A 13,991-nucleotide genomic window follows, 5' to 3' on the forward strand; every position below is an offset into this window, starting at 1 on the left:
AGAAGTACAGAGCTGAGGAGAGGGAGAGGTAGCGGAGTGAAAACGATTAAAGACTGCGGGTTTGAGAAGAGACACATGGAAGGCATTGGGAATGCGCAAAGAGGCAGGTAGCTTCAACTTATAAGAGACATCATTAATGCGACTCAAGATAGGAAACGGACCAATATAGCGAGGACCCAGTTTGCAAGAGGGAATTTTAAGCTTGATATAGCGAGAGGAGAGCCAAACTTTATCACCCGGAGAATATGGCGGAGCATCCAAACGCTTCTTGTCAGCAAACTTTTTCATATTAAGGCTAGCTTTCTCAAGAGCCACTTTGGTCTCATTCCAAATTGTAGAGAATTCCCGGGACAAGAAATCCGCTGCCGGTACCCCCGAGGAGAGAGAAACAGGAAGAGGAATGTTCGGATGTTGACCATAGACTACAAAAAAGGGAGATTTGGAGGAAGACTCGCTGGGAAGATTGTTGTAAGAGAATTCAGCCCAGGGGAGAAGAGAGACCCAGTCATCTTGGTGTGCATTGGAGAAATGTCGCAGATATGTAGTCAGAACTTGATTAACTCGCTCCACTTGTCCGTTGGACTGAGGGTGATAGGCGGAAGAGAAGTCCAAGTTAACCTTTAATAGACTGCAGAGAGCTCTCCAAAAACGTGAGGTAAATTGTACTCCACGGTCAGAGACGATATGATGTGGGAAACCATGAAGACGGAAGACTTGGTGTAAAAAGATCTTTGCCAACTCAGGAGCGGAAGGCAGACCAGGCAATGTGATGAAGTGAGCCATTTTAGAGAACCGATCTACAACAACCAAGATGACAGAACAATTCGAGGAACAAGGTAGATCAGTGATGAAGTCCATAGCTATAAAACTCCAAGGAATGGAAGGTACAGGCAGAGGATGCAGGAGACCGGAAGGAGGCTGCCTAGGAACTTTATTTTTAGCACAAGAAGGACAAGAAGCGATGAATTTGGTGACGTCTTGTCGGAGAGATGGCCACCAGTAGTGCCGAGAGATAAGAGAAAGTGTCTTCTTGACTCCTACATGTCCTGCAATTTTGGAGGAGTGACCCCAACGTAAAACTCTCTCCTTGTCTTGATTAGCCACAAGAGTCTTGCCAGGAGGAGTTGAAATCACTCTTAGAGGAGCAAGAGTGACGATCTTCGTAGGATCAATGATGTGAGCCGGAGAATCCTCAATGTCCTGAGGCTGAAAGGATCTCGAAAGAGCATCTGCTTTGACATTCTTATTTCCGGGTCGGAAATGAAGCTCAAACTCAAATCGTCCGAAGAATAAAGACCATCTGGCTTGTCGTGGATTTAGTCTTTGGGCTGACTGAATATAGGCCAGATTCTTGTGGTCTGTGTAAATGGTGAAAGGATGAAGAGACCCCTCAAGAAGACAACGCCATTCCTCCAAGGCTAGCTTGATAGCCAATAGTTCCTTATCCCCTATAGAGTAGTTACGCTCAGGAGCGGAAAAAGTTTTAGAAAAGAAACCACAGGTCACCAAACGTCCGGACGAAGATCTTTGCAAAAGTACTGCTCCAGCTCCAATAGAGGATGCGTCGACCTCAAGGACAAACGGTCTATTAGCATCAGGACGATGAAGCACAGGGGCCGTAGCGAAACTTTGTTTAAGGGACAGAAAGGACTCTTCAGCCTCAGGGGTCCAAAGACCGGAATTGACTCCCTTGCGAACTAGGGCAGAGATAGGCTTGGTCATGGAAGAAAAATGAGGAATAAATTGTCTATAGTAATTGGCAAAGCCAAGAAAACGTTGGATTGCTTTTGTTCCAAGAGGACGAGGCCAATTCAGGACAGCCGAAACCTTCTCTGGATCCATCTCTAAGCCAGATCTTGAGACAATATACCCAAGGAAGGGAAGAGAAGATTGTTCAAAGACGCAGTTCTCAATCTTAGCGAACAGATGATTCTCTCTTAGCCTTTGCAGAACTCGGCGGACATCTCGCCTGTGAGTGGAGAGATCCGGAGAAAAGATGAGAATGTCGTCAAGGTAAACCACGACTGAGGAGTAGAGAAGATCCCAAAATACATCGTTCACAAATTCCTGGAAAACCGCGGGGGCGTTGCAGAGACCAAACGGCATAACCAAGTATTCGTAGTGACCGTCACGAGTATTAAAGGCAGTCTTCCACTCGTCGCCTGCACGAATACGAACCAGATTGTATGCGCCACGTAGATCCAATTTGGTAAAAATTTGCGCACCCCGCAGACGGTCGAAGAGTTCCGGAATGAGTGGCAGAGGATATTTGTTCTTCACCGTGATGTTGTTTAAGCCTCGATAATCAATGCAGGGGCGGAGAGAACCGTCCTTCTTCTTCACGAAAAAAAACCCTGCTCCAGCCGGTGAGGAAGACTTGCGAATGAATCCTTTAGCAAGATTTTCTTGAATGTACTCAGACATAGCTTGAGTCTCAGCAGGAGAGAGAGGATAGATTCTGCCCCTGGGCGGATTAGTTCCTGGCACGAGATCTATGGGACAATCATAGAGACGGTGAGGCGGAAGGCCCTCAGCCTCCTTCTTGTTGAAGACATCAGAAAAAGCGCTGTAGACACAGGGTAAAGCGGGAAGAGAAGAGGAAGGAGAAGAATTAGAGGAAGACCCCACAGGACGCACCGGCAGCAGACAACGTTCCCGACAAAGCTCACCCCAGCGCAAGATATTGCCATTGCGCCAATCTAAAACGGGCTCGTGGAACCGTAACCAAGGAAGACCTAAGAGCATAGGATGAGACAGACCCGCTAAAACATAAAATGCAATTCTCTCCTTGTGCAGAGCCCCAACTTGAAGTTCCACCTCAAGTGTTACTTGAGTAATGGTCTCTTGTAAAGGTTTACCATCCACAGATGCAAGAACCACAGGAGCCTCTAAGGTTTTGACTGGAATGGAGAATTTCAAAACCTCTTCCAACCTGATAAAATTCCCTGCTGCGCCCAAATCCACATAAGCATCTAGAGAAATGCCCTTGCCCGCAATATGTAAAAGAACGGACAAAGTAAGGGGTTGAGAGGAATCACATACACCTAGGGAGGCCTCTCTTACCTGACGTAGGCGGACGAGTTTTCCGGACGTTCAGGGCAAGAGCGCAATAAATGAGCAGAACTTCCGCAGTAAAAACATAACCCCTGAGTGCGCCTCTCCTTACGACGTTGTTCGGACATCTTAAGACGGTCCACTTGCATAGGTTCTGGTGCGGACGCCTGAGAGGAGGTTCTAGGCTGAGGACTGAGTGGCTTACGGGTGGCAGAAGAAGGGCGAAGAGATCTCCGCTCGCGGGCGCGTTCTTGGAACCGAAGGTCAATACGGGTAGCTAAGGAAATTAATTCCTCCAAAACAGTAGGGGTGTCCCGACCAGCTAACTCATCTTTTATGCGCCCAGAGAGCCCCCGCCAGAAAGCACCCACCAACGCCTCATTGTTCCAGCCCAAGTCAGAGGAGAGGGTGCGGAACTGAATAGCGTACTGGCCTACGGATAACGATCCCTGATGGAGAGAAAATAGAGCTTCAGTTGTAGAGGCCAGATGTCCAGGTTCGTCAAAGACAAGACGGAAAGTCTCCAAAAATTCAGACAACCGGGAGACTAGGGGATCATCTCTCTCCCAGAGTGGGTTAACCCATGCCAAGGCGTCACCCTCCAGATGGGAGATCAAAAACGCAACTTTGGACCGATCCGTCGGGTAATGCTGGGGCAGAAGCTCAAAGTGAAGACGGCATTGGTTTAGAAATCCTCGGCAGGACTTAGGATCCCCATTGTACCGAGGCGGTTTAGCCAAGCGGGGTGGAGGGTGGGACGCAGGAGCAGACGTAGAAGCGGCTGAAGACATATAACTAAGTATATGGGCCTGGGTGTCACGCTGCTGAGCTAACTCTTGCTGTAAGCCAACGAGTAGAGCGGCGTTGCCAGGATCGGAGGACTGGAGCGTGGACAAGCGAGAATCCATAGCTTTCATGAAAGACATCATGCGGGACTGATTCTCTCGCAAAAAGAGTAGCTCTTTCTGCGCAGCAGAGGCCCCAGCGGGGTCCATGGCCTTTGCTTACTGTAAGTACTCGGGCAGAAATCCGAGAGTGGACCCTCTGGGTCGTGACTCTAGAGCCCCCGGGGTCGAGCGGACCAGATGGAATCACCCCCTATACAGGGAGTGTTAGGAGCAGGATCTCGAGGGAATGGAGACACAACAGCTAGAGCCAAAGGGGCGACCCAAGATAAAGAAGGAAACCACAGGCTATAAGGATGGCAGGGAATAATAGGAAAACAAGACTTAACTGAAAATGACTGGAACACGGAACTGGAACACGGAACGGCAGAACACAGCAGGAACACGGACTGGCAGGGTACAGCAGGAACACGGACTGGCAGGACACAGCAGGAACACGGACTGGCAGGATACAGCAGGAACACAGACTGGCAAGATACAGCAGGAACACGGACTGGCAGGATACAGCAGGAACACGGACAGGCAGGATACAGCAGGAACATGGGCTGGCAGGACACAGCAGGAACACGGACTGGCAGGGTACAGCAGGAACACGGACTGGCAGGATACAGCAGGAACACGGACTGGCAGGATACAGCAGGAACACGGACAGGCAGGACACAGCAGGAACACGGACAGGCAGGACACATCAGGAACACGGACTGGCAGGATACTGAGACAAAGTAAAGACTGGGCTGAGAAAAGACACTGGTACAGGGGAGCCTAGGGCATAGGGACACTGACGGCAGACAGTGCACCTACAAAGCAAAGGCGTCTTACCTAGGAAGACGCCGGGAAGAAATAGCCGATGGGCGCCGCCATGTTGGGGCGGAGCTATCGGGTCGCGACCTCCCAGAGAAATAAGCAGCAGAGCGGCTAGGAACGGGATCGCGAGTGCGCCGCTGGATGGAAGAAGATGGGTAAGTATGTGCGGGCGTGACAGCCACGCAGGCACATGAACTGAAATTGAAGGAAGCCTGCCCCCCACCCCCAGGTGTTTCTATGTATAACAGCCACCTTGTACAGCAGTACTGCTGCATTTGTACAAGGTGGCTGACTTTTTCTCCTTGCCCACGTTTAATTAAACAAGTACTAAATGTGTCTCATTGAGACCATTCCACTGTCCCTGAGGTGTGACTTTCCTTTCTAATGATACGCAGCACCACCCTTGTTAGCGCTGCCCGTCTTTTGACATCATTGGTTAGCTGGCTGCGCCTGTGCGTCTGCCCTGCTCGAAACAAAGCCCCTCGGTGTCTTATTTTTTTGGACAGCGAGGGTGTGATTGATGGGCATGTGCAGTGCATATGTTTGCCTGTGTTCACTCATCTCCTTCCGCCTTCTTCAGACTGGGTGGCCTCATGACCGCGGCATGCGATAAGGGATCAGATGAGGCCGCCCAGTCTGAAGCAGGTGTAAGGACATGTGTGAGCGGCAAACATATTTACTGCACAAGGCCACGAATCCCAGCCACGCAGTGTGATTTTTAGAAAACACACTGTGGGTCTGGGATTCATGTCCATCGCTAACCGCAACGGCCGACATGAAATGAGGTCAGAAGACAGGAAGCGCTCACAGCGCATGGCCAAGGGATAACAAGAGCGCAGACTCCTGTACAGCAAATAACGCTCAGGAAGCTGCGCCCATGCACCAAGGTGTTATTTTCGACACTTGTGCTGCTTTTCTTTAAAAAGACAAGTCACGCCTCCACTACTGTTTTACAGTAGAATGGGCTAAAATAGTGTACGTGTATTATTCAGCGTGTGCAAGGAGCAAAATGAAGAGAGCAACCTTTGACTTGTGCAGCATTAATGCTGTTCAAGGTGTTGCTCTTGTACCTTGCAACACCTGAGGGGGGTTAAAGGTTACCTTTGAAATTGGTTCAACTAGGCTTCGGCCTACACTTTGCTCCTCTCCTCCTCCTGCTGACCCTGGGCTCTAACACCGCTAGTTTTTGCCCTGAAGTGCTAGCTGCACAGAGAAAAACACCAGCCAATGTGTTAGTGGGGTTCAGCACCGCCAGCTGTTCCCCTGCTGTGTAGCCGGCATCGTGTCCAGCACAAGCCACGCTGGCACAACCGACCAAAAGCTGCCACCAGTGGAGGCTTCGGCCTACACTCTGCTCATCTCCTCCTCCTGCTGACCCTGGGCTCTAACACCGCTAGTTTTTGCCCGGAATTGCTAGCTGCACAGAGAAAAACACCAGCCAATGTGTTAGTGGGGTTCAGCACCGCCAGCTGTTCCCCTGCTGTGTAGCTTGCAACGTGACCTGCAAACGCCACGCAGGCACATGAACTGACATTGAAGGGAGCTTGCCCCCCACCCCCAGGTGTTTCTATGTATAATAGCCACCTTGTACAGCAGTACTGCTGCATTTGTACAAGGTGGCTGACTTTTTCTCCTTGCCCATGTGGAACTCAACACGTACAAAATGTGTCTCATTGAGACCATTCCACTGTCCCTGAGGTGTGACTTTCCTTTCTAATGATACGCAGCACCACCCTTGGTAGCGCTGCCCGTCTTCTGACATCATTGGTTGGCTGCCTGTGCCTGTGCGTCCGCCCTGCCCAACACAACGCCCCTCGTTGTCTCATATATTTTGGCTGCGAGGGTGTTATTGATGGACATGTGCAGTGCATATGTTCGCCTGACTTAGCTCATCTCCTTCCGCCTTCTTCAGACTGTGCGGCCTCATGGCCGCGGCATGCGATAAGGGATCAGATGAGGCCGCCCAGTCTGAAGCAGGTGTAAGGACATGTGTGAGCGGCAAACATATTAACTGCACAAGGGCACGAATCCCAGCCACGCAGTGTGATTTTTTCCAAACACACTGTGGGTCTGGGATTCATGTCCACCGCTAACCGCATCGGCCAACATGAAATGAGGTCAGAAGACAGGAAGCGCTCACAGCGCATGGCCAAGGGATAACAAGAGCGCAGACTCCTGTACAGCAAATAACAACGCTCAGGAAGCTGCGCCCATGCACCAAGGTGTTATTTTCGACACCTGGGCTGCTTTTCTTTAAAAAGACAAGTCACGCCTCCACTACTGTTTTACAGTAGAATGGGCTAAATAGTGTACGTGTTTTATTCAGCGTGTGCAAGGAGCAAAATTAATAGAGCAACCTTTTACTTGTGCAGCATTAATGCTGCACGAGGTGTGGCTCTTGTACCTTGCAACACCTGAGGGGGGTTAAAGGTTACCTTTGAAATTGGTTCAACTAGGCTTTGGCCTACACTCTGCTCCTCTCCTCCTCCTGCTGACCCTGGGCTCTAACACCGCCAGTTTTTGCCCGGACGTGCTAGCTGCACAGAGAAAAACACCAGCCAATGTGTTAGTGGGGTTCAGCACCGCCAGCTGTTCCCCAGCTGTGTAGCCGGCAACGTGACCTGCAAACGCCATGCAGGCACAACAGAACAAAAGCTGCCACCAGTGCAGGCTTCGGCCTACACTCTGCTCCTCTCCTCCTCCTGCTGACCATGGGCTCCAACACCGCTAGTTTTTGCCCGGAAGTGCTAGCTGCACAGAGAAAAACACCAGCCAATGTGTTAGTGGGGTTCAGCACCGCCAGCTGTTCCCCTGCTGTGTAGCCGGCAACGTGACCTGCAAACGCCACGCAGGCACATGAACTGAAATTAAAGGGACCCTGCCACCCACCCCAAGGTGTTTCTATGTATAACAGCCACCTTGTACAGCAGTACTGCTGCATTTGTACAAGGTGGCTGACTTTGTCTACTTGCCCACGTTTAATTAAACACGTAAAAAATGTGTCTCATTACAGACCATTACAATGTCCCTGAGGTGTGACTTTCCTTTTTAATGACACGCAGCACCCCCCTTGTTAGCGCTGCCCGTCTTCTGACATCTTTGGTTGGCTGGCTGCGGCTGTGCGTCCGCCCTGCCTGAAACCACGCTCCTCGTTGTCTTACTTATTTTGACTGCGAGGGTGTGATTGATGGGCACGAGCAGTGGATATCTTCGCCTGTCTTTACTCATCTCCTTCCGCCTTCTTCAGAATGTGCGGCCTCATGGCCGCGGCATGCGAGAAGGGATCAGATGAGGCCGCCCAGTCTGATGCAGGTGTAAGGACATGAGGGACAGGCGACAAAATTTACTGCGCAAGGTCACGAATCCCAGCTCTGCAGTGTGATTTTATTAAAAGACACTGCGGGTCTGGGTTTCATGGCCATCGCTAACCGCACCGGCCAACATGAAATGAGGTGAGAAGACAGGCATCGCTCACAGCGCATGGTCAAGGGATAACAAGAGCGCAGGCTCCTGTACAGCAAATAACAACGCTCAGGAATCTGCGCCCAGCACCTAGGTGTAAATTTTGACACCTGTGCTGCATCTCCTTAAAAAGACAAGTCACGCCTCCACTACTGTTTGACAGTATAATGGGCTAAATAGTGTACGTGTTTTATTCAGCGTGTACAAGGAGCAAACTAAATAGAGCAACCTTTTACTTGTGCAGCATTAATGCTGCACAAGGTGTGGCTCTTGTACCTTGCAACACCTGAGGGGGGGTTAAAGGTTACCTTTGAAATTGGTTCAACTAGGCTTCGGCCTACACTCTGCTCCTCTCCTCCTCCTGCTGACCCTGGGCTCATAACACCACCAGTTTTTGCCCGGACATGCTAGCTGCACAGAGAAAAACACCAGCCAATGTGTTAGTGGGGTTCAGCACCGCCAGCTGTTCCCCAGCTATGTAGCCGGCAACGTGACCTGCAAACGCCACGCAGGCACAACAGAACAAAAGCTGCCACCAGTGCAGGCTTCGGCCTACACTCTGCTCCTCTCCTCCTCCTGCTGACCCTGGGCTCATAACACCGCCAGTTTTAGCCTGGAAGTGCTAGCTGAACAAACAGAAAGAAGAGTGGACTACAAGAAGGCTCGCACAACCATATGTAATATGAAAATGCAAAAACGTTTATTCAAAACACCACAAAACAACGAATAAAAACACTAAAAACACAATATTCTATATAAATCACCCACGTATATATATATATATATATCTGTAGGAAATAAATCCATATGGCTGTATCATATGTACCATGCAATGAAACTGAGTTGAACACAGGATATAATACCTCAGACACTATAACAGCCGAGACCAGAGCCCACATAGATATAATAATTCACAGTGGCTCCGCTATGAAAAGAATACCCCCTAATAGAATCTGGATGAAGACATAAGTAATAATGAGGTATAATACCTATACAGACCTAAAGGGTGACATAGCGCCAAAATGTCAATCTGTTCAACTAAGTAAAAGAAGAGCTTGAGCCATCACCCGCACCTGAACCAGCCATGAGATCCTAAACAGGTGTCCATGCCTAAATGTCCGGCATAAGGATGCAAAAAATGGGGTGAAAGGAAACCGCCCCACGCGTATCGCCGCCACCGCGGCTTCGTCAGGGGAAGTGAGCGTAGTGGTGATCGAATCACATATTTATACTAACCGGTGACATCCAGAGTGTAAACAGTTGGGTCGCCGCCATGCAGGAGGCGGAAGTGGGGAGGCACACGCTGGCCGCACAGAGGGAAAGGTAAACCGGAAGTGTACAGAGTCTCCATGGAGATGAGCGGCGTCTGTGCAAAGCCGACTCAATACTGAGTCGCATTGCACAAGCGTCCAGAGGAACGTACCCAGGCACAAAGAGATAAGCCGAGGAATGCAGAGCGAGGAGAGGAGGGGGAAGAGAGAGGAGAGGAGGGGGAAGAGAGAGGAGAGGGATGGGAAGAAGAAAAGGAAAAGAGAACCACAACATCAAAATAGAAGTATAAAGGGGACGATCTGCCCGTAAAGCAGATAGGACACCTAAATGAAGGAATATTAGTCAAAAATACATCCTAAACAGAAAACATATGTAAATAAATAATGAAAGTAAGTGCCCATATGAGTATGTATATGTAGCCGGACAGCACATGCAGCAAATGAAGCACCTAAAGAGAGAGAAAATGGAAATAAATACGTCCAGGCATAACATAAGGATAAACAAACGGCCACATTAAATGCCTATAAAGAGTATATATATAGATGGATCAGTCCGGCATATCGAGTATATGCATGTTGCTTCCTCTGTGTCCACAATGCAGCCGAGAGTCAATGACATATGCTATTTTCATATTTCCCGATGGAAGTGTTCAAAATTATTGCCGAAATAGTTCACAGGCACTGTCCCAAAAGGTTCCTCGCCAAGTAATTCGTATTCCACAGTGATGCCAGAAAAAGTCCAAGGCATATAGTCAAGGCCAGCCAGGTCATGTACATAAAGGCAATGTCCGTCCTGATTCCAGACCTCATGATAACCGGATGGATGAACTAGGTTCCCATCCTATGGTGAAGAAAATGGATAATCCACATATCACATGGTGCTTCATATAATTCCCGGGTCCAAAACCACAACCCAGAGCCAGTCTATCCGATTTCCAAATTGTAGAGGGGTAGGTGAAAAAACTACACGAACAAATCGCACCATCCTAAAGATACAAAAAGGAAGTGCTAGCTGCACAGAGAAAAACACCAGCCAATGTGTCAGTGGGGTTCAGCACCGCCAGCTGTTCCCCTGCTGTGTAGCCGGCAACGTGCCCTGCAAACGCCATGCAGGCACATGAACTGAAATTGAAGGGAGCCTGCCCCCCAACCCCAGGTGTTTCTATGTATAACAGCCACCTTGTTCAGCAGTACTGCTGCATTTGTACAAGGTGGCTGACTTTTTCTCCTTGCCCACGTGGAACTCAACACGTACAAAATGTGTCTCATTGAGACCATTCCACTGTCCCTGAGGTGTGACTTTCCTTTCTAATGATACGCAGCACCCCCCTTGGTAGCGCTTCCCGTCTTTTGACATCATGGTTAGCTGGCTGCGCCTGTGCATCCGCCCTGCGTGAAACAACGCCCCTCGTTGTCTTATTTATTTTGTCAGCGAGGGTGTGGTTTATGGGCACGAGCAGTGCATATGTTCGCCTGTCGTCACTCATCTCCTTCCGCCTTCTTCAGACTGTGCGGCCTCATGGCCGCGGCATGCGAAAAGGGATCAGCAGAGGCCGCCCAGTCTGAAGCAGGTGTAAGGACGTGTGTGAGCGTCGAAAATATTTACTGCTCAAGGCCACGAATCCCAGCACCGCAGTGTGACTTTATGAAAAGGCACTGTGGGTCTGGGATTTATGGCCATCGTTAACCGCAGCGGCCAACATGAAATGAGGTCATAAGAAGGGCAGCGCTAACAGGGCATTGCCAAGGGATAACACAAGAGCGCAGACTCCTGTACAGCAAAAAACAACGCTCAGGAAGCTGCGCCAAGCACAAAGGCGTTATTTGGGACACCTATGCTGCGTCTCCTTAAAAATACAAGTCACGCCTCAACTACAGTTTGACTGTAGAATGGGCTAAATTGTGTACGTGTTGCATTCAGCGTGTGCAAGTAGAAAAATTAATAGAGCAACCTTTTACTTGTGCAGCATTAATGCTGCACAAGGTGTGGCTCTTGTACTTTGTAACACCTGAGGGGGGGTTAAAGGTTACCTTTGAAATTGGTTCAACTAGGCTTCGGCCTACACTCTGCTCCTCTCCTCCTCCTGCTGACCCTGGGCTGTAACAACAATAGTTTTTGCCCGGAAGTGCTAGCTGCACAGAGAAAAACACCAGCCAATGTGTTAGTGGGGTTCAGCACCGCCTGCTGTTCCCCCACTGTGTAGCCGGCAAAGAGTCCTGCAAACGCAACGCAGACACAAAGCTGACTCCAGTGCAGGCTTCGGCCTACACTCTGCTCCCCCTGCTTACCCTTTGCTCCAACACCGCTAGTTGGGGCTGTAGGAAGACAATCTTTGATAGGCAACGCATCCGGGTACCAGCACCGCCAGCTGGTTCTCGGCAGTGTTTTTGTCACAGGTACTCCCTCGTGCCAAACCTGGTTTCAGCACCGTCAGCTGTTTCCGGGTTGTGTCAAGCTCGCTGAGACGCCTATGCTTGCCCCGTCGTGTTGCAGTCGGGTTAGCCAACTCCAGGGTGCCTCCAGTTTAGGAGCTTCCTATGTGGGCTGCGTGAACTGGTAGTCAAGGCTGGTTCTGTAGTGCCAGTAGGCCCAGCTCCCCCTGTAGGACTGTTGGGGTTCGGTAACTGCGGCTGCCTCGCGGCCTAGCTGTTCTCTCCTCTCCTGTGGGCCTTGGGGTCCACCACCTGGTTCCAGCACCGTCAGCTGGTTCCGGGCCGAGCCTTTGGTTTAGGTGCCTCCTCCTGGGTATCCGAGTTCCGCCAACATCAGGCGGTCCTTGGTAGTGCTTTTAAGCGCGGGCACCTACAGCTTAGTAACCGGGTTCCAGCACCGTCAGCTGGTCCTCGGTCGTGCCATTAGCTCTTGCACACTGGGGCAACGCATCTGGGTTCCAGCACCGCCAGCTAGTTCTCGGCAGTGTTTTTGTCACAGGTACTCCCTCGTGCCAAACCTGGTTTCAGCACCGTCAGCTGTTTCCGGGTTGTGTCAAGCTCGCTGAGACGCCTATGCTTGCCCCGTCGTGTTGCAGTCGGGTTAGCCAACTCCAGGGTGCCTCCAGTTTAGGAGCTTCCTATGTGGGCTGCGTGAACTGGTAGTCAAGGCTGGTTCTGTAGTGCCAGTAGGCCCAGCTCCCCCTGTAGGACTGTTGGGGTTCGGTAACTGCGGCTGCCTCGCGGCCTAGCTGTTCTCTCCTCTCCTGTGGGCCTTGGGGTCCACCACCTGGTTCCAGCACCGTCAGCTGGTTCCGGGCCGAGCCTTTGGCTTAGGTGCCTCCTCCTGGGTATCCGAGTTCCGCCAACATCAGGCGGTCCTTGGTAGTGCTTTTAAGCGCGGGCACCTACAGCTTAGTAACCGGGTTCCAGCACCGTCAGCTGGTCCTCGGTCGTGCCATTGGCTCTTGCACACTGGGGCAACGCATCTGGGTTCCAGCACCGCCAGCTAGTTCTCGGCAGTGTTTTTGTCACAGGTACTCCCTTGTGCCAAACCTGGTTTCAGCACCGTCAGCTGTTTCCGGGTTGTGTCAAGCTCGCTGAGACGCCTATGCTTGCCCCGTCGTGTTGCAGTCGGGTTAGCCAACTCCAGGGTGCCTCCAGTTTAGGAGCTTCCTATGTGGGCTGCGTGAACTGGTAGTCAAGGCTGGTTCTGTAGTGCCAGTAGGCCCAGCTCCCCCTGTAGGACTGTTGGGGTTCGGTAACTGCGGCTGCCTCGCGGCCTAGCTGTTTTCTCCTCTCCTGTGGGCCTTGGGGTCCACCACCTGGTTCCAGCACCGTCCGCTGGTTCCGGGCCGAGCCTTTGGCTTAGGTGCCTCCTCCTGGGTATCCGAGTTCCGCCAACATCAGGCGGTCCTTGGTAGTGCTTTTAAGCGCGGGCACCTACAGCTTAGTAACCGGGTTCCAGCACCGTCAGCTGGTCCTCGGTCGTGCCATTGGCTCTTGCACACTGGGGCAACGCATCTGGGTTCCAGCACCGCCAGCTAGTTCTCGGCAGTGTTTTTGTCACAGGTACTCCCTCGTGCCAAACCTGGTTTCAGCACCGTCAGCTGTTTCCGGGTTGTGTCAAACTCGCTGAGACGCCTATGCTTGCCCCGTCGTGTTGCAGTCGGGTTAGCCAACTCCAGGGTGCCTCCAGTTTAGGAGCTTCCTATGTGGGCTGCGTGAACTGGTAGTCAAGGCTGGTTCTGTAGTGCCAGTAGGCCCAGCTCCCCCTGTAGGACTGTTGGGGTTCGGTAACTGCGGCTGCCTCGCGGCCTAGCTGTTCTCTCCTCTCCTGTGGGCCTTGGGGTCCACCACCTGGTTCCAGCACCGTCAGCTGGTTCCGGGCCGAGCCTTTGGCTTAGGTGCCTCCTCCTGGGTATCCGAGTTCCGCCAACATCAGGCGGTCCTTGGTAGTGCTTTTAAGCGCGGGCACCTACAGCTTAGTAACTGGGTTCCAGCACCGTCAGCTGGTCCTCGGTCGTGCCATTGGCTCTTGCACACTGGGGCAACGCATCTGGGT

General features: G+C 51.3%; 1 long non-coding RNA gene across 1 annotated transcript in view; it reads right to left on the reverse strand.

The window, feature by feature from the left end:
* Window positions 1–9,548, reverse strand: part of LOC138657723 (uncharacterized) — a 314,892-nt gene extending 305,344 nt beyond the window's left edge. Inside the window, exon 1 of the long non-coding RNA XR_011317155.1 lies at window positions 9,462–9,548. This is a non-coding gene — a long non-coding RNA (uncharacterized lncRNA). The remainder of the gene's footprint in view (window positions 1–9,461) is intronic.
* Between the last annotated feature and the right edge of the window lie 4,443 nt (window positions 9,549–13,991).

Source organism: Ranitomeya imitator, chromosome 1 (assembly GCF_032444005.1).
Source record: "Ranitomeya imitator isolate aRanImi1 chromosome 1, aRanImi1.pri, whole genome shotgun sequence".
Lineage (NCBI taxonomy): Eukaryota > Metazoa > Chordata > Amphibia > Anura > Dendrobatidae > Ranitomeya > Ranitomeya imitator.